We start from the raw sequence: 20,278 nt of genomic DNA on the forward strand, positions 1-20,278 counted from the left end.
TTGAATGATTCTGGATAAATTTCATTGCGAGTTTTTCAAAGTTTATCGCGCTTTTTTATTCGCGATGGTTACGAGTCCAAATTCAATGAACAAACATTTCTATCACTTTGAAGTGATTTTCTATTCATCCATTGGGACTGGGAGGGTAAATTTTCATTTTTGAATGTCAACGGCCATATCACGTAGAACGCACCTGGTCTTGTCAGCTCCCAGAAGTTAAGTTACGTCGAGTCCCGTTAGTACTTGAAAGGGTGACCGCTTGGGAATACGGGATGTCGTTGGCGATGAACAGTTTGTTTAAAATAAAAAAACTTCCTGAAATTTGTTTTCAATCACGATGGTTACCAGTCCAAATTCGTAGATAAAAAATTTCAATGCCTTAGAGATAGGTTCAATTCATCTATAAGAATGATTCTGGATCAATTCCATTGAGAGTTTTTCAAAGTTTATCGCGCTTTTTTATTCGCGATGGTTACGAGTCCAAATTCAATGAACAAACATTTCTATCACTTTGAAGTGATTTTCTATTCATCCATTGGGAATGGGAGGGTAATTTTTCATTTTTGAATGTCAACGGCCATATCACGTAGAACGCACCTGGTCTCGTCAGCTCCCAGAAGTTAAGTTACGTCGAGTCCCGTTAGTACTTGGAAGGGTGACCGCTTGGGAATACGGGATGTCGTTGGCGATGAACAGTTTGTTTTCAATAACAAACTTCTTGAAATTTTTTTTCAATCACGATGGTTACCAGTCCAAATTCTTAGATAAAAAATTTCAATGGCATAGAGATAGGTTCAATTCATCTATTTGAATGATTCTGGATAAATTTCATTGCGAGTTTTTCAAAGTTTATCGCGCTTTTTTATTCGCGATGGTTACGAGTCCAAATTCAATGAACAAACATTTCTATCACTTTGAAGTGATTTTCTATTCATCCATTGGGAATGGGAGGGTAATTTTTCATTTTTGAATGTCAACGGCCATATCACGTAGAACGCACCTGGTCTCGTCAGCTCCCAGAAGTTAAGTTACGTCGAGTCCCGTTAGTACTTGGAAGGGTGACCGCTTGGGAATACGGGATGTCGTTGGCGATGAACAGTTTGTTTTCAATAACAAACTTCTTGAAATTTTTTTTCAATCACGATGGTTACCAGTCCAAATTCTTAGATAAAAAATTTCAATGGCATAGAGATAGGTTCAATTCATCTATTTGAATGATTCTGGATAAATTTCATTGCGAGTTTTTCAAAGTTTATCGCGCTTTTTTATTCGCGATGGTTACGAGTCCAAATTCAATGAACAAACATTTCTATCACTTTGAAGTGATTTTCTATTCATCCATTGGGACTGGGAGGGTAAATTTTCATTTTTGAATGTCAACGGCCATATCACGTAGAACGCACCTGGTCTCGTCAGCTCCCAGAAGTTAAGTTACGTCGAGTCCCGTTAGTACTTGGAAGGGTGACCGCTTGGGAATACGGGATGTCGTTGGCGATGAACAGTTTGTTTTCAATAACAAACTTCTTGAAATTTTTTTTCAATCACGATGGTTACCAGTCCAAATTCTTAGATAAAAAATTTCAATGGCATAGAGATAGGTTCAATTCATCTATTTGAATGATTCTGGATAAATTTCATTGCGAGTTTTTCAAAGTTTATCGCGCTTTTTTATTCGCGATGGTTACGAGTCCAAATTCAATGAACAAACATTTCTATCCCTTTGAAGTGATTTTCTATTCATCCATTGGGACTGGGAGGGTAAATTTTCATTTTTGAATGTCAACGGCCATATCACGTAGAACGCACCTGGTTTCGTCAGCTCCCAGAAGTTAAGTTACGTCGAGTCCCGTTAGTACTTGGAAGGGTGACCGCTTGGGAATACGGGATGTCGTTGGCGATGAACAGTTTGTTTTCAATAACAAACTTCTTGAAATTTTTTTTCAATCACGATAATTACCAGTCCAAATTCGTAGATAAAAAATTTCAATGCCTTAGAGATAGGTTCAATTCATCTATAAGAATGATTCTGGATCAATTCCATTGAGAGTTTTTCAAAGTTTATCGCGTTTTTTAATCGCGATGGTTACCAGTCCAAATTCGTAGATCAAAAATATCAATGGCATAGAGATAGGTTCAATTCATCTATTTGAATGATTCTGGATAAATTTCATTGCGAGTTTTTCAAAGTTTATCGCGCTTTTTTATTCGCGATGGTTACGAGTCCAAATTCAATGAACAAACATTTCTATCCCTTTGAAGTGATTTTCTATTCATCCATTGGGACTGGGAGGGTAAATTTTCATTTTTGAATGTCAACGGCCATATCACGTAGAACGCACCTGGTTTCGTCAGCTCCCAGAAGTTAAGTTACGTCGAGTCCCGTTAGTACTTGGAAGGGTGACCGCTTGGGAATACGGGATGTCGTTGGCGATGAACAGTTTGTTTTCAATAACAAACTTCTTGAAATTTTTTTTCAATCACGATAATTACCAGTCCAAATTCGTAGATAAAAAATTTCAATGCCTTAGAGATAGGTTCAATTCATCTATAAGAATGATTCTGGATCAATTCCATTGAGAGTTTTTCAAAGTTTATCGCGTTTTTTAATCGCGATGGTTACCAGTCCAAATTCGTAGATCAAAAATATCAATGGCATAGAGATAGGTTCAATTCATCTATTTGAATGATTCTGGATAAATTTCATTGCGAGTTTTTCAAAGTTTATCGCGCTTTTTTATTCGCGATGGTTACGAGTCCAAATTCAATGAACAAACATTTCTATCACTTTGAAGTGATTTTCTATTCATCCATTGGGACTGGGAGGGTAAATTTTCATTTTTGAATGTCAACGGCCATATCACGTAGAACGCACCTGGTCTCGTCAGCTCCCAGAAGTTAAGTTACGTCGAGTCCCGTTAGTACTTGGAAGGGTGACCGCTTGGGAATACGGGATGTCGTTGGCGATGAACAGTTTGTTTTCAATAACAAACTTCTTGAAATTTTTTTTCAATCACGATGGTTACCAGTCCAAATTCTTAGATAAAAAATTTCAATGGCATAGAGATAGGTTCAATTCATCTATTTGAATGATTCTGGATAAATTTCATTGCGAGTTTTTCAAAGTTTATCGCGCTTTTTTATTCGCGATGGTTACGAGTCCAAATTCAATGAACAAACATTTCTATCACTTTGAAGTGATTTTCTATTCATCCATTGGGACTGGGAGGGTAAATTTTCATTTTTGAATGTCAACGGCCATATCACGTAGAACGCACCTGGTCTTGTCAGCTCCCAGAAGTTAAGTTACGTCGAGTCCCGTTAGTACTTGAAAGGGTGACCGCTTGGGAATACGGGATGTCGTTGGCGATGAACAGTTTGTTTAAAATAAAAAAACTTCCTGAAATTTGTTTTCAATCACGATGGTTACCAGTCCAAATTCGTAGATAAAAAATTTCAATGCCTTAGAGATAGGTTCAATTCATCTATAAGAATGATTCTGGATCAATTCCATTGAGAGTTTTTCAAAGTTTATCGCGCTTTTTTATTCGCGATGGTTACGAGTCCAAATTCAATGAACAAACATTTCTATCACTTTGAAGTGATTTTCTATTCATCCATTGGGAATGGGAGGGTAATTTTTCATTTTTGAATGTCAACGGCCATATCACGTAGAACGCACCTGGTCTCGTCAGCTCCCAGAAGTTAAGTTACGTCGAGTCCCGTTAGTACTTGGAAGGGTGACCGCTTGGGAATACGGGATGTCGTTGGCGATGAACAGTTTGTTTTCAATAACAAACTTCTTGAAATTTTTTTTCAATCACGATGGTTACCAGTCCAAATTCTTAGATAAAAAATTTCAATGGCATAGAGATAGGTTCAATTCATCTATTTGAATGATTCTGGATAAATTTCATTGCGAGTTTTTCAAAGTTTATCGCGCTTTTTTATTCGCGATGGTTACGAGTCCAAATTCAATGAACAAACATTTCTATCACTTTGAAGTGATTTTCTATTCATCCATTGGGAATGGGAGGGTAATTTTTCATTTTTGAATGTCAACGGCCATATCACGTAGAACGCACCTGGTCTCGTCAGCTCCCAGAAGTTAAGTTACGTCGAGTCCCGTTAGTACTTGGAAGGGTGACCGCTTGGGAATACGGGATGTCGTTGGCGATGAACAGTTTGTTTTCAATAACAAACTTCTTGAAATTTTTTTTCAATCACGATGGTTACCAGTCCAAATTCTTAGATAAAAAATTTCAATGGCATAGAGATAGGTTCAATTCATCTATTTGAATGATTCTGGATAAATTTCATTGCGAGTTTTTCAAAGTTTATCGCGCTTTTTTATTCGCGATGGTTACGAGTCCAAATTCAATGAACAAACATTTCTATCACTTTGAAGTGATTTTCTATTCATCCATTGGGACTGGGAGGGTAAATTTTCATTTTTGAATGTCAACGGCCATATCACGTAGAACGCACCTGGTCTCGTCAGCTCCCAGAAGTTAAGTTACGTCGAGTCCCGTTAGTACTTGGAAGGGTGACCGCTTGGGAATACGGGATGTCGTTGGCGATGAACAGTTTGTTTTCAATAACAAACTTCTTGAAATTTTTTTTCAATCACGATGGTTACCAGTCCAAATTCTTAGATAAAAAATTTCAATGGCATAGAGATAGGTTCAATTCATCTATTTGAATGATTCTGGATAAATTTCATTGCGAGTTTTTCAAAGTTTATCGCGCTTTTTTATTCGCGATGGTTACGAGTCCAAATTCAATGAACAAACATTTCTATCCCTTTGAAGTGATTTTCTATTCATCCATTGGGACTGGGAGGGTAAATTTTCATTTTTGAATGTCAACGGCCATATCACGTAGAACGCACCTGGTTTCGTCAGCTCCCAGAAGTTAAGTTACGTCGAGTCCCGTTAGTACTTGGAAGGGTGACCGCTTGGGAATACGGGATGTCGTTGGCGATGAACAGTTTGTTTTCAATAACAAACTTCTTGAAATTTTTTTTCAATCACGATAATTACCAGTCCAAATTCGTAGATAAAAAATTTCAATGCCTTAGAGATAGGTTCAATTCATCTATAAGAATGATTCTGGATCAATTCCATTGAGAGTTTTTCAAAGTTTATCGCGTTTTTTAATCGCGATGGTTACCAGTCCAAATTCGTAGATCAAAAATATCAATGGCATAGAGATAGGTTCAATTCATCTATTTGAATGATTCTGGATAAATTTCATTGCGAGTTTTTCAAAGTTTATCGCGCTTTTTTATTCGCGATGGTTACGAGTCCAAATTCAATGAACAAACATTTCTATCACTTTGAAGTGATTTTCTATTCATCCATTGGGACTGGGAGGGTAAATTTTCATTTTTGAATGTCAACGGCCATATCACGTAGAACGCACCTGGTCTCGTCAGCTCCCAGAAGTTAAGTTACGTCGAGTCCCGTTAGTACTTGGAAGGGTGACCGCTTGGGAATACGGGATGTCGTTGGCGATGAACAGTTTGTTTTCAATAACAAACTTCTTGAAATTTTTTTTCAATCACGATGGTTACCAGTCCAAATTCTTAGATAAAAAATTTCAATGGCATAGAGATAGGTTCAATTCATCTATTTGAATGATTCTGGATAAATTTCATTGCGAGTTTTTCAAAGTTTATCGCGCTTTTTTATTCGCGATGGTTACGAGTCCAAATTCAATGAACAAACATTTCTATCACTTTGAAGTGATTTTCTATTCATCCATTGGGACTGGGAGGGTAAATTTTCATTTTTGAATGTCAACGGCCATATCACGTAGAACGCACCTGGTCTTGTCAGCTCCCAGAAGTTAAGTTACGTCGAGTCCCGTTAGTACTTGAAAGGGTGACCGCTTGGGAATACGGGATGTCGTTGGCGATGAACAGTTTGTTTAAAATAAAAAAACTTCCTGAAATTTGTTTTCAATCACGATGGTTACCAGTCCAAATTCGTAGATAAAAAATTTCAATGCCTTAGAGATAGGTTCAATTCATCTATAAGAATGATTCTGGATCAATTCCATTGAGAGTTTTTCAAAGTTTATCGCGCTTTTTTATTCGCGATGGTTACGAGTCCAAATTCAATGAACAAACATTTCTATCACTTTGAAGTGATTTTCTATTCATCCATTGGGAATGGGAGGGTAATTTTTCATTTTTGAATGTCAACGGCCATATCACGTAGAACGCACCTGGTCTCGTCAGCTCCCAGAAGTTAAGTTACGTCGAGTCCCGTTAGTACTTGGAAGGGTGACCGCTTGGGAATACGGGATGTCGTTGGCGATGAACAGTTTGTTTTCAATAACAAACTTCTTGAAATTTTTTTTCAATCACGATGGTTACCAGTCCAAATTCTTAGATAAAAAATTTCAATGGCATAGAGATAGGTTCAATTCATCTATTTGAATGATTCTGGATAAATTTCATTGCGAGTTTTTCAAAGTTTATCGCGCTTTTTTATTCGCGATGGTTACGAGTCCAAATTCAATGAACAAACATTTCTATCACTTTGAAGTGATTTTCTATTCATCCATTGGGACTGGGAGGGTAAATTTTCATTTTTGAATGTCAACGGCCATATCACGTAGAACGCACCTGGTCTCGTCAGCTCCCAGAAGTTAAGTTACGTCGAGTCCCGTTAGTACTTGGAAGGGTGACCGCTTGGGAATACGGGATGTCGTTGGCGATGAACAGTTTGTTTTCAATAACAAACTTCTTGAAATTTTTTTTCAATCACGATGGTTACCAGTCCAAATTCTTAGATAAAAAATTTCAATGGCATAGAGATAGGTTCAATTCATCTATTTGAATGATTCTGGATAAATTTCATTGCGAGTTTTTCAAAGTTTATCGCGCTTTTTTATTCGCGATGGTTACGAGTCCAAATTCAATGAACAAACATTTCTATCCCTTTGAAGTGATTTTCTATTCATCCATTGGGACTGGGAGGGTAAATTTTCATTTTTGAATGTCAACGGCCATATCACGTAGAACGCACCTGGTTTCGTCAGCTCCCAGAAGTTAAGTTACGTCGAGTCCCGTTAGTACTTGGAAGGGTGACCGCTTGGGAATACGGGATGTCGTTGGCGATGAACAGTTTGTTTTCAATAACAAACTTCTTGAAATTTTTTTTCAATCACGATAATTACCAGTCCAAATTCGTAGATAAAAAATTTCAATGCCTTAGAGATAGGTTCAATTCATCTATAAGAATGATTCTGGATCAATTCCATTGAGAGTTTTTCAAAGTTTATCGCGTTTTTTAATCGCGATGGTTACCAGTCCAAATTCGTAGATCAAAAATATCAATGGCATAGAGATAGGTTCAATTCATCTATTTGAATGATTCTGGATAAATTTCATTGCGAGTTTTTCAAAGTTTATCGCGCTTTTTTATTCGCGATGGTTACGAGTCCAAATTCAATGAACAAACATTTCTATCACTTTGAAGTGATTTTCTATTCATCCATTGGGACTGGGAGGGTAAATTTTCATTTTTGAATGTCAACGGCCATATCACGTAGAACGCACCTGGTCTCGTCAGCTCCCAGAAGTTAAGTTACGTCGAGTCCCGTTAGTACTTGGAAGGGTGACCGCTTGGGAATACGGGATGTCGTTGGCGATGAACAGTTTGTTTTCAATAACAAACTTCTTGAAATTTTTTTTCAATCACGATGGTTACCAGTCCAAATTCTTAGATAAAAAATTTCAATGGCATAGAGATAGGTTCAATTCATCTATTTGAATGATTCTGGATAAATTTCATTGCGAGTTTTTCAAAGTTTATCGCGCTTTTTTATTCGCGATGGTTACGAGTCCAAATTCAATGAACAAACATTTCTATCACTTTGAAGTGATTTTCTATTCATCCATTGGGACTGGGAGGGTAAATTTTCATTTTTGAATGTCAACGGCCATATCACGTAGAACGCACCTGGTCTTGTCAGCTCCCAGAAGTTAAGTTACGTCGAGTCCCGTTAGTACTTGAAAGGGTGACCGCTTGGGAATACGGGATGTCGTTGGCGATGAACAGTTTGTTTAAAATAAAAAAACTTCCTGAAATTTGTTTTCAATCACGATGGTTACCAGTCCAAATTCGTAGATAAAAAATTTCAATGCCTTAGAGATAGGTTCAATTCATCTATAAGAATGATTCTGGATCAATTCCATTGAGAGTTTTTCAAAGTTTATCGCGCTTTTTTATTCGCGATGGTTACGAGTCCAAATTCAATGAACAAACATTTCTATCCCTTTGAAGTGATTTTCTATTCATCCATTGGGACTGGGAGGGTAAATTTTCATTTTTGAATGTCAACGGCCATATCACGTAGAACGCACCTGGTTTCGTCAGCTCCCAGAAGTTAAGTTACGTCGAGTCCCGTTAGTACTTGGAAGGGTGACCGCTTGGGAATACGGGATGTCGTTGGCGATGAACAGTTTGTTTTCAATAACAAACTTCTTGAAATTTTTTTTCAATCACGATAATTACCAGTCCAAATTCGTAGATAAAAAATTTCAATGCCTTAGAGATAGGTTCAATTCATCTATAAGAATGATTCTGGATCAATTCCATTGAGAGTTTTTCAAAGTTTATCGCGTTTTTTAATCGCGATGGTTACCAGTCCAAATTCGTAGATCAAAAATATCAATGGCATAGAGATAGGTTCAATTCATCTATTTGAATGATTCTGGATAAATTTCATTGCGAGTTTTTCAAAGTTTATCGCGCTTTTTTATTCGCGATGGTTACGAGTCCAAATTCAATGAACAAACATTTCTATCACTTTGAAGTGATTTTCTATTCATCCATTGGGACTGGGAGGGTAAATTTTCATTTTTGAATGTCAACGGCCATATCACGTAGAACGCACCTGGTCTCGTCAGCTCCCAGAAGTTAAGTTACGTCGAGTCCCGTTAGTACTTGGAAGGGTGACCGCTTGGGAATACGGGATGTCGTTGGCGATGAACAGTTTGTTTTCAATAACAAACTTCTTGAAATTTTTTTTCAATCACGATGGTTACCAGTCCAAATTCTTAGATAAAAAATTTCAATGGCATAGAGATAGGTTCAATTCATCTATTTGAATGATTCTGGATAAATTTCATTGCGAGTTTTTCAAAGTTTATCGCGCTTTTTTATTCGCGATGGTTACGAGTCCAAATTCAATGAACAAACATTTCTATCACTTTGAAGTGATTTTCTATTCATCCATTGGGACTGGGAGGGTAAATTTTCATTTTTGAATGTCAACGGCCATATCACGTAGAACGCACCTGGTCTTGTCAGCTCCCAGAAGTTAAGTTACGTCGAGTCCCGTTAGTACTTGAAAGGGTGACCGCTTGGGAATACGGGATGTCGTTGGCGATGAACAGTTTGTTTAAAATAAAAAAACTTCCTGAAATTTGTTTTCAATCACGATGGTTACCAGTCCAAATTCGTAGATAAAAAATTTCAATGCCTTAGAGATAGGTTCAATTCATCTATAAGAATGATTCTGGATCAATTCCATTGAGAGTTTTTCAAAGTTTATCGCGCTTTTTTATTCGCGATGGTTACGAGTCCAAATTCAATGAACAAACATTTCTATCACTTTGAAGTGATTTTCTATTCATCCATTGGGAATGGGAGGGTAATTTTTCATTTTTGAATGTCAACGGCCATATCACGTAGAACGCACCTGGTCTCGTCAGCTCCCAGAAGTTAAGTTACGTCGAGTCCCGTTAGTACTTGGAAGGGTGACCGCTTGGGAATACGGGATGTCGTTGGCGATGAACAGTTTGTTTTCAATAACAAACTTCTTGAAATTTTTTTTCAATCACGATGGTTACCAGTCCAAATTCTTAGATAAAAAATTTCAATGGCATAGAGATAGGTTCAATTCATCTATTTGAATGATTCTGGATAAATTTCATTGCGAGTTTTTCAAAGTTTATCGCGCTTTTTTATTCGCGATGGTTACGAGTCCAAATTCAATGAACAAACATTTCTATCACTTTGAAGTGATTTTCTATTCATCCATTGGGACTGGGAGGGTAAATTTTCATTTTTGAATGTCAACGGCCATATCACGTAGAACGCACCTGGTCTCGTCAGCTCCCAGAAGTTAAGTTACGTCGAGTCCCGTTAGTACTTGGAAGGGTGACCGCTTGGGAATACGGGATATCGTTGGCGATGAACAGTTTGTTTTCAATAACAAACTTCTTGAAATTTTTTTTCAATCACGATGGTTACCAGTCCAAATTCTTAGATAAAAAATTTCAATGGCATAGAGATAGGTTCAATTCATCTATTTGAATGATTCTGGATAAATTTCATTGCGAGTTTTTCAAAGTTTATCGCGCTTTTTTATTCGCGATGGTTACGAGTCCAAATTCAATGAACAAACATTTCTATCCCTTTGAAGTGATTTTCTATTCATCCATTGGGACTGGGAGGGTAAATTTTCATTTTTGAATGTCAACGGCCATATCACGTAGAACGCACCTGGTTTCGTCAGCTCCCAGAAGTTAAGTTACGTCGAGTCCCGTTAGTACTTGGAAGGGTGACCGCTTGGGAATACGGGATGTCGTTGGCGATGAACAGTTTGTTTTCAATAACAAACTTCTTGAAATTTTTTTTCAATCACGATAATTACCAGTCCAAATTCGTAGATAAAAAATTTCAATGCCTTAGAGATAGGTTCAATTCATCTATAAGAATGATTCTGGATCAATTCCATTGAGAGTTTTTCAAAGTTTATCGCGTTTTTTAATCGCGATGGTTACCAGTCCAAATTCGTAGATCAAAAATATCAATGGCATAGAGATAGGTTCAATTCATCTATAGGAATGATTCTGGATAAATTTCATTGCGAGTTTTTCAAAGTTTATCGCGCTTTTTTATTCGCGATGGTTACGAGTCCAAATTCAATGAAAAAACATTTCTATCACTTTGAAGTGATTTTCTATTCATCCATTGGGACTGGGAGGGTAAATTTTCATTTTTGAATGTCAACGGCCATATCACGTAGAACGCACCTGGTCTTGTCAGCTCCCAGAAGTTAAGTTACGTCGAGTCCCGTTAGTACTTGAAAGGGTGACCGCTTGGGAATACGGGATGTCGTTGGCGATGAACAGTTTGTTTAAAATAAAAAAACTTCCTGAAATTTGTTTTCAATCACGATGGTTACCAGTCCAAATTCGTAGATAAAAAATTTCAATGCCTTAGAGATAGGTTCAATTCATCTATAAGAATGATTCTGGATCAATTCCATTGAGAGTTTTTCAAAGTTTATCGCGCTTTTTTATTCGCGATGGTTACGAGTCCAAATTCAATGAACAAACATTTCTATCACTTTGAAGTGATTTTCTATTCATCCATTGGGACTGGGAGGGTAAATTTTCATTTTTGAATGTCAACGGCCATATCACGTAGAACGCACCTGGTCTCGTCAGCTCCCAGAAGTTAAGTTACGTCGAGTCCCGTTAGTACTTGGAAGGGTGACCGCTTGGGAATACGGGATGTCGTTGGCGATGAACAGTTTGTTTTCAATAACAAACTTCTTGAAATTTTTTTTCAATCACGATGGTTACCAGTCCAAATTCTTAGATAAAAAATTTCAATGGCATAGAGATAGGTTCAATTCATCTATTTGAATGATTCTGGATAAATTTCATTGCGAGTTTTTCAAAGTTTATCGCGCTTTTTTATTCGCGATGGTTACGAGTCCAAATTCAATGAACAAACATTTCTATCACTTTGAAGTGATTTTCTATTCATCCATTGGGACTGGGAGGGTAAATTTTCATTTTTGAATGTCAACGGCCATATCACGTAGAACGCACCTGGTCTCGTCAGCTCCCAGAAGTTAAGTTACGTCGAGTCCCGTTAGTACTTGGAAGGGTGACCGCTTGGGAATACGGGATGTCGTTGGCGATGAACAGTTTGTTTTCAATAACAAACTTCTTGAAATTTTTTTTCAATCACGATGGTTACCAGTCCAAATTCTTAGATAAAAAATTTCAATGGCATAGAGATAGGTTCAATTCATCTATTTGAATGATTCTGGATAAATTTCATTGCGAGTTTTTCAAAGTTTATCGCGCTTTTTTATTCGCGATGGTTACGAGTCCAAATTCAATGAACAAACATTTCTATCCCTTTGAAGTGATTTTCTATTCATCCATTGGGACTGGGAGGGTAAATTTTCATTTTTGAATGTCAACGGCCATATCACGTAGAACGCACCTGGTTTCGTCAGCTCCCAGAAGTTAAGTTACGTCGAGTCCCGTTAGTACTTGGAAGGGTGACCGCTTGGGAATACGGGATGTCGTTGGCGATGAACAGTTTGTTTTCAATAACAAACTTCTTGAAATTTTTTTTCAATCACGATGGTTACCAGTCCAAATTCTTAGATAAAAAATTTCAATGGCATAGAGATAGGTTCAATTCATCTATTTGAATGATTCTGGATCAATTCCATTGAGAGTTTTTCAAAGTTTATCGCGCTTTTTTATTCGCGATGGTTACGAGTCCAAATTCAATGAACAAACATTTCTATCACTTTGAAGTGATTTTCTATTCATCCATTGGGAATGGGAGGGTAATTTTTCATTTTTTAATGTCAACGGCCATATCACGTAGAACGCACCTGGTCTCGTCAGCTCCCAGAAGTTAAGTTACGTCGAGTCCCGTTAGTACTTGGAAGGGTGACCGCTTGGGAATACGGGATGTCGTTGGCGATGAACAGTTTGTTTTCAATAACAAACTTCTTGAAATTTTTTTTCAATCACGATGGTTACCAGTCCAAATTCTTAGATAAAAAATTTCAATGGCATAGAGATAGGTTCAATTCATCTATTTGAATGATTCTGGATAAATTTCATTGCGAGTTTTTCAAAGTTTATCGCGCTTTTTTATTCGCGATGGTTACGAGTCCAAATTCAATGAACAAACATTTCTATCACTTTGAAGTGATTTTCTATTCATCCATTGGGACTGGGAGGGTAAATTTTCATTTTGAATGTCAACGGCCATATCACGTAGAACGCACCTGGTCTCGTCAGCTCCCAGAAGTTAAGTTACGTCGAGTCCCGTTAGTACTTGGAAGGGTGACCGCTTGGGAATACGGGATGTCGTTGGCGATGAACAGTTTGTTTTCAATAACAAACTTCTTGAAATTTTTTTTCAATCACGATGGTTACCAGTCGAAATTCTTAGATAAAAAATTTCAATGGCATAGAGATAGGTTCAATTCATCTATTTGAATGATTCTGGATAAATTTCATTGCGAGTTTTTCAAAGTTTATCGCGCTTTTTTATTCGCGATGGTTACGAGTCCAAATTCAATGAACAAACATTTCTATCACTTTGAAGTGATTTTCTATTCATCCATTGGGACTGGGAGGGTAAATTTTCATTTTTGAATGTCAACGGCCATATCACGTAGAACGCACCTGGTCTTGTCAGCTCCCAGAAGTTAAGTTACGTCGAGTCCCGTTAGTACTTGAAAGGGTGACCGCTTGGGAATACGGGATGTCGTTGGCGATGAACAGTTTGTTAAAAATAAAAAAACTTCCTGAAATTTGTTTTCAATCACGATGGTTACCAGTCCAAATTCGTAGATAAAAAATTTCAATGCCTTAGAGAAAGGTTCAATTCATCTATAAGAATGATTCTGGATCAATTCCATTGAGAGTTTTTCAAAGTTTATCGCGCTTTTTTATTCGCGATGGTTACGAGTCCAAATTCAATGAACAAACATTTCTATCACTTTGAAGTGATTTTCTATTCATCCATTGGGAATGGGAGGGTAATTTTTCATTTTTGAATGTCACCGGTATATCACGTAGAACGCACCTGGTCTCGTCAGCTCCCAGAAGTTAAGTTACGTCGAGTCCCGTTAGTACTTGGAAGGGTGACCGCTTGGGAATACGGGATGTCGTTGGCGATGAACAGTTTGTTTTCAATAACAAACTTCTTGAAATTTTTTTTCAATCACGATGGTTACCAGTCGAAATTCTTAGATAAAAAATTTCAATGGCATAGAGATAGGTTCAATTCATCTATTTGAATGATTCTGGATAAATTTCATTGCGAGTTTTTCAAAGTTTATCGCGCTTTTTTATTCGCGATGGTTACGAGTCCAAATTCAATGAACAAACATTTCTATCACTTTGAAGTGATTTTCTATTCATCCATTGGGACTGGGAGGGTAAATTTTCATTTTTGAATGTCAACGGCCATATCACGTAGAACGCACCTGGTCTTGTCAGCTCCCAGAAGTTAAGTTACGTCGAGTCCCGTTAGTACTTGAAAGGGTGACCGCTTGGGAATACGGGATGTCGTTGGCGATGAACAGTTTGTTAAAAATAAAAAAACTTCCTGAAATTTGTTTTCAATCACGATGGTTACCAGTCCAAATTCGTAGATAAAAAATTTCAATGCCTTAGAGAAAGGTTCAATTCATCTATAAGAATGATTCTGGATCAATTCCATTGAGAGTTTTTCAAAGTTTATCGCGCTTTTTTATTCGCGATGGTTACGAGTCCAAATTCAATGAACAAACATTTCTATCACTTTGAAGTGATTTTCTATTCATCCATTGGGAATGGGAGGGTAATTTTTCATTTTTGAATGTCACCGGTATATCACGTAGAACGCACCTGGTCTCGTCAGCTCCCAGAAGTTAAGTTACGTCGAGTCCCGTTAGTACTTGGAAGGGTGACCGCTTGGGAATACGGGATGTCGTTGGCGATGAACAGTTTGTTTTCAATAACAAACTTCTTGAAATTTTTTTTCAATCACGATGGTTACCAGTCCAAATTCTTAGATAAAAAATTTCAATGGCATAGAGATAGGTTCAATTCATCTATTTGAATGATTCTGGATAAATTTCATTGCGAGTTTTTCAAAGTTTATCGCGCTTTTTTATTCGCGATGGTTACGAGTCCAAATTCAATGAACAAACATTTCTATCACTTTGAAGTGATTTTCTATTCATCCATTGGGACTGGGAGGGTAAATTTTCATTTTTGAATGTCAACGGCCATATCACGTAGAACGCACCTGGTCTTGTCAGCTCCCAGAAGTTAAGTTACGTCGAGTCCCGTTAGTACTTGAAAGGGTGACCGCTTGGGAATACGGGATGTCGTTGGCGATGAACAGTTTGTTAAAAATAAAAAAACTTCCTGAAATTTGTTTTCAATCACGATGGTTACCAGTCCAAATTCGTAGATAAAAAATTTCAATGCCTTAGAGATAGGTTCAATTCATCTATAAGAATGATTCTGGATCAATTCCATTGAGAGTTTTTCAAAGTTTATCGCGCTTTTTTATTCGCGATGGTTACGAGTCCAAATTCAATGAACAAACATTTCTATCACTTTGAAGTGATTTTCTATTCATCCATTGGGAATGGGAGGGTAATTTTTCATTTTTTAATGTCAACGGCCATATCACGTAGAACGCACCTGGTCTCGTCAGCTCCCAGAAGTTAAGTTACGTCGAGTCCCGTTAGTACTTGGAAGGGTGACCGCTTGGGAATACGGGATGTCGTTGGCGATGAACAGTTTGTTTTCAATAACAAACTTCTTGAAATTTTTTTTCAATCACGATGGTTACCAGTCCAAATTCTTAGATAAAAAATTTCAATGGCATAGAGATAGGTTCAATTCATCTATTTGAATGATTCTGGATAAATTTCATTGCGAGTTTTTCAAAGTTTATCGCGCTTTTTTATTCGCGATGGTTACGAGTCCAAATTCAATGAACAAACATTTCTATCACTTTGAAGTGATTTTCTATTCATCCATTGGGACTGGGAGGGTAAATTTTCATTTTTGAATGTCAACGGCCATATCACGTAGAACGCACCTGGTCTTGTCAGCTCCCAGAAGTTAAGTTACGTCGAGTCCCGTTAGTACTTGAAAGGGTGACCGCTTGGGAATACGGGATGTCGTTGGCGATGAACAGTTTGTTAAAAATAAAAAAACTTCCTGAAATTTGTTTTCAATCACGATGGTTACCAGTCCAAATTCGTAGATAAAAAATTTCAATGCCTTAGAGATAGGTTCAATTCATCTATAAGAATGATTCTGGATCAATTCCATTGAGAGTTTTTCAAAGTTTATCGCGCTTTTTTATTCGCGATGGTTACGAGTCCAAATTCAATGAACAAACATTTCTATCACTTTGAAGTGATTTTCTATTCATCCATTGGGAATGGGAGGGTAATTTTTCATTTTTTAATGTCAACGGCCATATCACGTAGAACGCACCTGGTCTCGTCAGCTCCCAGAAGTTAAGTTACGTCGAGTCCCGTTAGTACTTGGAAGGGTGACCGCTTGGGAATACGGGATGTCGTTGGCGATGAACAGTTTGTTTTCAATAACAAACTTCTTGAAATTTTTTTTCAATCACGATGGTTACCAGTCCAAATTCTTAGATAAAAAATTTCAATGGCATAGAGATAGGTTCAATTCATCTATTTGAATGATTCTGGATAAATTTCATTGCGAGTTTTTCAAAGTTTATCGCGCTTTTTTATTCGCGATGGTTACGAGTCCAAATTCAATGAACAAACATTTCTATCACTTTGAAGTGATTTTCTATTCATCCATTGGGACTGGGAGGGTAAATTTTCATTTTGAATGTCAACGGCCATATCACGTAGAACGCACCTGGTCTCGTCAGCTCCCAGAAGTTAAGTTACGTCGAGTCCCGTTAGTACTTGGAAGGGTGACCGCTTGGGAATACGGGATGTCGTTGGCGATGAACAGTTTGTTAAAAATAAAAAAACTTCCTGAAATTTGTTTTCAATCACGATGGTTACCAGTCCAAATTCGTAGATAAAAAATTTCAATGCCTTAGAGATAGGTTCAATTCATCTATAAGAATGATTCTGGATCAATTCCATTGAGAGTTTTTCAAAGTTTATCGCGCTTTTTTATTCGCGATGGTTACGAGTCCAAATTCAATGAACAAACATTTCTATCACTTTGAAGTGATTTTCTATTCATCCATTGGGAATGGGAGGGTAATTTTTCATTTTTGAATGTCAACGGCCATATCACGTAGAACGCACCTGGTCTCGTCAGCTCCCAGAAGTTAAGTTACGTCGAGTCCCGTTAGTACTTGGAAGGGTGACCGCTTGGGAATACGGGATGTCGTTGGCGATGAACAGTTTGTTTTCAATAACAAACTTCTTGAAATTTTTTTTCAATCACGATGGTTACCAGTCCAAATTCTTAGATAAAAAATTTCAATGGCATAGAGATAGGTTCAATTCATCTATTTGAATGATTCTGGATAAATTTCATTGCGAGTTTTTCAAAGTTTATCGCGCTTTTTTATTCGCGATGGTTACGAGTCCAAATTCAATGAACAAACATTTCTATCACTTTGAAGTGATTTTCTATTCATCCATTGGGACTGGGAGGGTAATTTTTCATTTTTGAATGTCAACGGCCATATCACGTAGAACGCACCTGGTCTCGTCAGCTCCCAGAAGTTAAGTTACGTCGAGTCCCGTTAGTACTTGGAAGGGTGACCGCTTGGGAATACGGGATGTCGTTGGCGATGAACAGTTTGTTTTCAATAACAAAGTTCTTGAAATTTTTTTTCAATCACGATGGTTACCAGTCCAAATTCGTAGATAAAAAATTTCAATGCCTTAGAGATAGGTTCAATTCATCTATAAGAATGATTCTGGATCAATTCCATTGACAGTTTTTCAAAGTTTATCGCGTTTTTTAATCGCGATGGTTACCAGTCCAAATTCGTAGATCAAAAATATCAATGGCATAGAGATAGGTTCAATTCATCTATTTGAATGATTCTGGATAAATTTCATTGCGAGTTTTTCAAAGTTTATCGCGCTTTTTTATTCGCGATGGTTACGAGTCCAAATTCAATGAACAAACATTTCTATCACTTTGAAGTGATTTTCTATTCATCCATTGGGACTGGGAGGGTAAATTTTCATTTTTGAATGTCAACGGCCATATCACGTAGAACGCACCTGGTCTCGTCAGCTCCCAGAAGTTAAGTTACGTCGAGTCCCGTTAGTACTTGGAAGGGTGACCGCTTGGGAATACGGGATGTCGTTGGCGATGAACAGTTTGTTTTCAATAACAAACTTCTTGAAATTTTTTTTCAATCACGATGGTTACCAGTCCAAATTCTTAGATAAAAAATTTCAATGGCATAGAGATAGGTTCAATTCATCTATTTGAATGATTCTGGATAAATTTCATTGCGAGTTTTTCAAAGTTTATCGCGCTTTTTTATTCGCGATGGTTACGAGTCCAAATTCAATGAACAAACATTTCTATCACTTTGAAGTGATTTTCTATTCATCCATTGGGACTGGGAGGGTAAATTTTCATTTTTGAATGTCAACGGCCATATCACGTAGAACGCACCTGGTCTTGTCAGCTCCCAGAAGTTAAGTTACGTCGAGTCCCGTTAGTACTTGAAAGGGTGACCGCTTGGGAATACGGGATGTCGTTGGCGATGAACAGTTTGTTAAAAATAAAAAAACTTCCTGAAATTTGTTTTCAATCACGATGGTTACCAGTCCAAATTCGTAGATAAAAAATTTCAATGCCTTAGAGATAGGTTCAATTCATCTATAAGAATGATTCTGGATCAATTCCATTGACAGTTTTTCAAAGTTTATCGCGTTTTTTAATCGCGATGGTTACCAGTCCAAATTCGTAGATCAAAAATATCAATGGCATAGAGATAGGTTCAATTCATCTATTTGAATGATTCTGGATAAATTTCATTGCGAGTTTTTCAAAGTTTATCGCGCTTTTTTATTCGCGATGGTTACGAGTCCAAATTCAATGAACAAACATTTCTATCACTTTGAAGTGATTTTCTATTCATCCATTGGGACTGGGAGGGTAATTTTTCATTTTTGAATGTCAACGGCCATATCACGTAGAACGCACCTGGTCTCGTCAGCTCCCAGAAGTTAAGTTACGTCGAGTCCCGTTAGTACTTGGAAGGGTGACCGCTTGGGAATACGGGATGTCGTTGGCGATGAACAGTTTGTTTTCAATAACAAAGTTCTTGAAATTTTTTTTCAATCACGATGGTTACCAGTCCAAATTCGTAGATAAAAAATTTCAATGCCTTAGAGATAGGTTCAATTCATCTATAAGAATGATTCTGGATCAATTCCATTGACAGTTTTTCAAAGTTTATCGCGTTTTTTAATCGCGATGGTTACCAGTCCAAATTCGTAGATCAAAAATATCAATGGCATAGAGATAGGTTCAATTCATCTATTTGAATGATTCTGGATAAATTTCATTGCGAGTTTTTCAAAGTTTATCGCGCTTTTTTATTCGCGATGGTTACGAGTCCAAATTCAATGAACAAACATTTCTATCACTTTGAAGTGATTTTCTATTCATCCATTGGGACTGGGAGGGTAAATTTTCATTTTTGAATGTCAACGGCCATATCACGTAGAACGCACCTGGTCTCGTCAGCTCCCAGAAGTTAAGTTACGTCGAGTCCCGTTAGTACTTGGAAGGGTGACCGCTTGGGAATACGGGATGTCGTTGGCGATGAACAGTTTGTTTTCAATAACAAACTTCTTGAAATTTTTTTTCAATCACGATGGTTACCAGTCCAAATTCTTAGATAAAAAATTTCAATGGCATAGAGATAGGTTCAATTCATCTATTTGAATGATTCTGGATAAATTTCATTGCGAGTTTTTCAAAGTTTATCGCGCTTTTTTATTCGCGATGGTTACGAGTCCAAATTCAATGAACAAACATTTCTATCACTTTGAAGTGATTTTCTATTCATCCATTGGGACTGGGAGGGTAAATTTTCATTTTTGAATGTCAACGGCCATATCACGTAGAACGCACCTGGTCTTGTCAGCTCCCAGAAGTTAAGTTACGTCGAGTCCCGTTAGTACTTGAAAGGGTGACCGCTTGGGAATACGGGATGTCGTTGGCGATGAACAGTTTGTTAAAAATAAAAAAACTTCCTGAAATTTGTTTTCAATCACGATGGTTACCAGTCCAAATTCGTAGATAAAAAATTTCAATGCCTTAGAGATAGGTTCAATTCATCTATAAGAATGATTCTGGATCAATTCCATTGACAGTTTTTCAAAGTTTATCGCGTTTTTTAATCGCGATGGTTACCAGTCCAAATTCGTAGATCAAAAATATCAATGGCATAGAGATAGGTTCAATTCATCTATTTGAATGATTCTGGATAAATTTCATTGC

At 37.3% G+C, this 20,278-nt stretch overlaps 47 pseudogenes; all 47 read left to right on the plus strand.

The window, feature by feature from the left end:
• The first annotated feature begins 165 nt into the window (after window positions 1–165).
• On the plus strand, window positions 166–284 carry LOC124335590 (annotated as a pseudogene).
• A 285-nt stretch (window positions 285–569) lies between these two features.
• On the plus strand, window positions 570–688 carry LOC124330942 (annotated as a pseudogene).
• Window positions 689–972: 284 nt separating this feature from the next.
• On the plus strand, window positions 973–1,091 carry LOC124330943 (annotated as a pseudogene).
• Window positions 1,092–1,375: 284 nt separating this feature from the next.
• Window positions 1,376–1,494, plus strand: LOC124330944 (annotated as a pseudogene).
• Window positions 1,495–1,778: 284 nt separating this feature from the next.
• Window positions 1,779–1,897, plus strand: LOC124334176 (annotated as a pseudogene).
• A 414-nt stretch (window positions 1,898–2,311) lies between these two features.
• Window positions 2,312–2,430, plus strand: LOC124334177 (annotated as a pseudogene).
• Window positions 2,431–2,844: 414 nt separating this feature from the next.
• LOC124330945 lies at window positions 2,845–2,963 on the plus strand (annotated as a pseudogene).
• Window positions 2,964–3,247: 284 nt separating this feature from the next.
• On the plus strand, window positions 3,248–3,366 carry LOC124335591 (annotated as a pseudogene).
• A 285-nt stretch (window positions 3,367–3,651) lies between these two features.
• On the plus strand, window positions 3,652–3,770 carry LOC124330946 (annotated as a pseudogene).
• A 284-nt stretch (window positions 3,771–4,054) lies between these two features.
• Window positions 4,055–4,173, plus strand: LOC124330947 (annotated as a pseudogene).
• A 284-nt stretch (window positions 4,174–4,457) lies between these two features.
• On the plus strand, window positions 4,458–4,576 carry LOC124330949 (annotated as a pseudogene).
• Window positions 4,577–4,860: 284 nt separating this feature from the next.
• Window positions 4,861–4,979, plus strand: LOC124334178 (annotated as a pseudogene).
• A 414-nt stretch (window positions 4,980–5,393) lies between these two features.
• On the plus strand, window positions 5,394–5,512 carry LOC124330950 (annotated as a pseudogene).
• A 284-nt stretch (window positions 5,513–5,796) lies between these two features.
• Window positions 5,797–5,915, plus strand: LOC124335592 (annotated as a pseudogene).
• A 285-nt stretch (window positions 5,916–6,200) lies between these two features.
• LOC124330951 lies at window positions 6,201–6,319 on the plus strand (annotated as a pseudogene).
• A 284-nt stretch (window positions 6,320–6,603) lies between these two features.
• LOC124330952 lies at window positions 6,604–6,722 on the plus strand (annotated as a pseudogene).
• A 284-nt stretch (window positions 6,723–7,006) lies between these two features.
• On the plus strand, window positions 7,007–7,125 carry LOC124334180 (annotated as a pseudogene).
• A 414-nt stretch (window positions 7,126–7,539) lies between these two features.
• On the plus strand, window positions 7,540–7,658 carry LOC124330953 (annotated as a pseudogene).
• A 284-nt stretch (window positions 7,659–7,942) lies between these two features.
• On the plus strand, window positions 7,943–8,061 carry LOC124335593 (annotated as a pseudogene).
• Window positions 8,062–8,346: 285 nt separating this feature from the next.
• LOC124334181 lies at window positions 8,347–8,465 on the plus strand (annotated as a pseudogene).
• A 414-nt stretch (window positions 8,466–8,879) lies between these two features.
• LOC124330954 lies at window positions 8,880–8,998 on the plus strand (annotated as a pseudogene).
• Window positions 8,999–9,282: 284 nt separating this feature from the next.
• Window positions 9,283–9,401, plus strand: LOC124335594 (annotated as a pseudogene).
• Window positions 9,402–9,686: 285 nt separating this feature from the next.
• LOC124330955 lies at window positions 9,687–9,805 on the plus strand (annotated as a pseudogene).
• A 284-nt stretch (window positions 9,806–10,089) lies between these two features.
• On the plus strand, window positions 10,090–10,208 carry LOC124334118 (annotated as a pseudogene).
• Window positions 10,209–10,492: 284 nt separating this feature from the next.
• Window positions 10,493–10,611, plus strand: LOC124334182 (annotated as a pseudogene).
• Window positions 10,612–11,025: 414 nt separating this feature from the next.
• On the plus strand, window positions 11,026–11,144 carry LOC124335595 (annotated as a pseudogene).
• A 285-nt stretch (window positions 11,145–11,429) lies between these two features.
• On the plus strand, window positions 11,430–11,548 carry LOC124330956 (annotated as a pseudogene).
• Window positions 11,549–11,832: 284 nt separating this feature from the next.
• Window positions 11,833–11,951, plus strand: LOC124330957 (annotated as a pseudogene).
• Window positions 11,952–12,235: 284 nt separating this feature from the next.
• Window positions 12,236–12,354, plus strand: LOC124334183 (annotated as a pseudogene).
• Window positions 12,355–12,638: 284 nt separating this feature from the next.
• Window positions 12,639–12,757, plus strand: LOC124330959 (annotated as a pseudogene).
• Window positions 12,758–13,040: 283 nt separating this feature from the next.
• Window positions 13,041–13,159, plus strand: LOC124330961 (annotated as a pseudogene).
• A 284-nt stretch (window positions 13,160–13,443) lies between these two features.
• On the plus strand, window positions 13,444–13,562 carry LOC124335596 (annotated as a pseudogene).
• A 285-nt stretch (window positions 13,563–13,847) lies between these two features.
• LOC124330381 lies at window positions 13,848–13,965 on the plus strand (annotated as a pseudogene).
• A 284-nt stretch (window positions 13,966–14,249) lies between these two features.
• LOC124335597 lies at window positions 14,250–14,368 on the plus strand (annotated as a pseudogene).
• A 285-nt stretch (window positions 14,369–14,653) lies between these two features.
• Window positions 14,654–14,771, plus strand: LOC124330383 (annotated as a pseudogene).
• Window positions 14,772–15,055: 284 nt separating this feature from the next.
• Window positions 15,056–15,174, plus strand: LOC124335598 (annotated as a pseudogene).
• A 285-nt stretch (window positions 15,175–15,459) lies between these two features.
• LOC124330962 lies at window positions 15,460–15,578 on the plus strand (annotated as a pseudogene).
• A 284-nt stretch (window positions 15,579–15,862) lies between these two features.
• Window positions 15,863–15,981, plus strand: LOC124335600 (annotated as a pseudogene).
• A 285-nt stretch (window positions 15,982–16,266) lies between these two features.
• LOC124330963 lies at window positions 16,267–16,385 on the plus strand (annotated as a pseudogene).
• A 283-nt stretch (window positions 16,386–16,668) lies between these two features.
• LOC124330964 lies at window positions 16,669–16,787 on the plus strand (annotated as a pseudogene).
• Window positions 16,788–17,072: 285 nt separating this feature from the next.
• LOC124330965 lies at window positions 17,073–17,191 on the plus strand (annotated as a pseudogene).
• A 284-nt stretch (window positions 17,192–17,475) lies between these two features.
• On the plus strand, window positions 17,476–17,594 carry LOC124330966 (annotated as a pseudogene).
• Window positions 17,595–18,008: 414 nt separating this feature from the next.
• Window positions 18,009–18,127, plus strand: LOC124330967 (annotated as a pseudogene).
• A 284-nt stretch (window positions 18,128–18,411) lies between these two features.
• Window positions 18,412–18,530, plus strand: LOC124335601 (annotated as a pseudogene).
• Window positions 18,531–18,945: 415 nt separating this feature from the next.
• LOC124330968 lies at window positions 18,946–19,064 on the plus strand (annotated as a pseudogene).
• Window positions 19,065–19,478: 414 nt separating this feature from the next.
• On the plus strand, window positions 19,479–19,597 carry LOC124330969 (annotated as a pseudogene).
• Window positions 19,598–19,881: 284 nt separating this feature from the next.
• LOC124335602 lies at window positions 19,882–20,000 on the plus strand (annotated as a pseudogene).
• Window positions 20,001–20,278: the final 278 nt, after the last annotated feature.

The sequence above is a fragment of the Daphnia pulicaria genome, chromosome 3 (genome assembly GCF_021234035.1).
Source record: "Daphnia pulicaria isolate SC F1-1A chromosome 3, SC_F0-13Bv2, whole genome shotgun sequence".
In the NCBI taxonomy this organism is placed as follows: Eukaryota; Metazoa; Arthropoda; class Branchiopoda; order Diplostraca; family Daphniidae; genus Daphnia; species Daphnia pulicaria.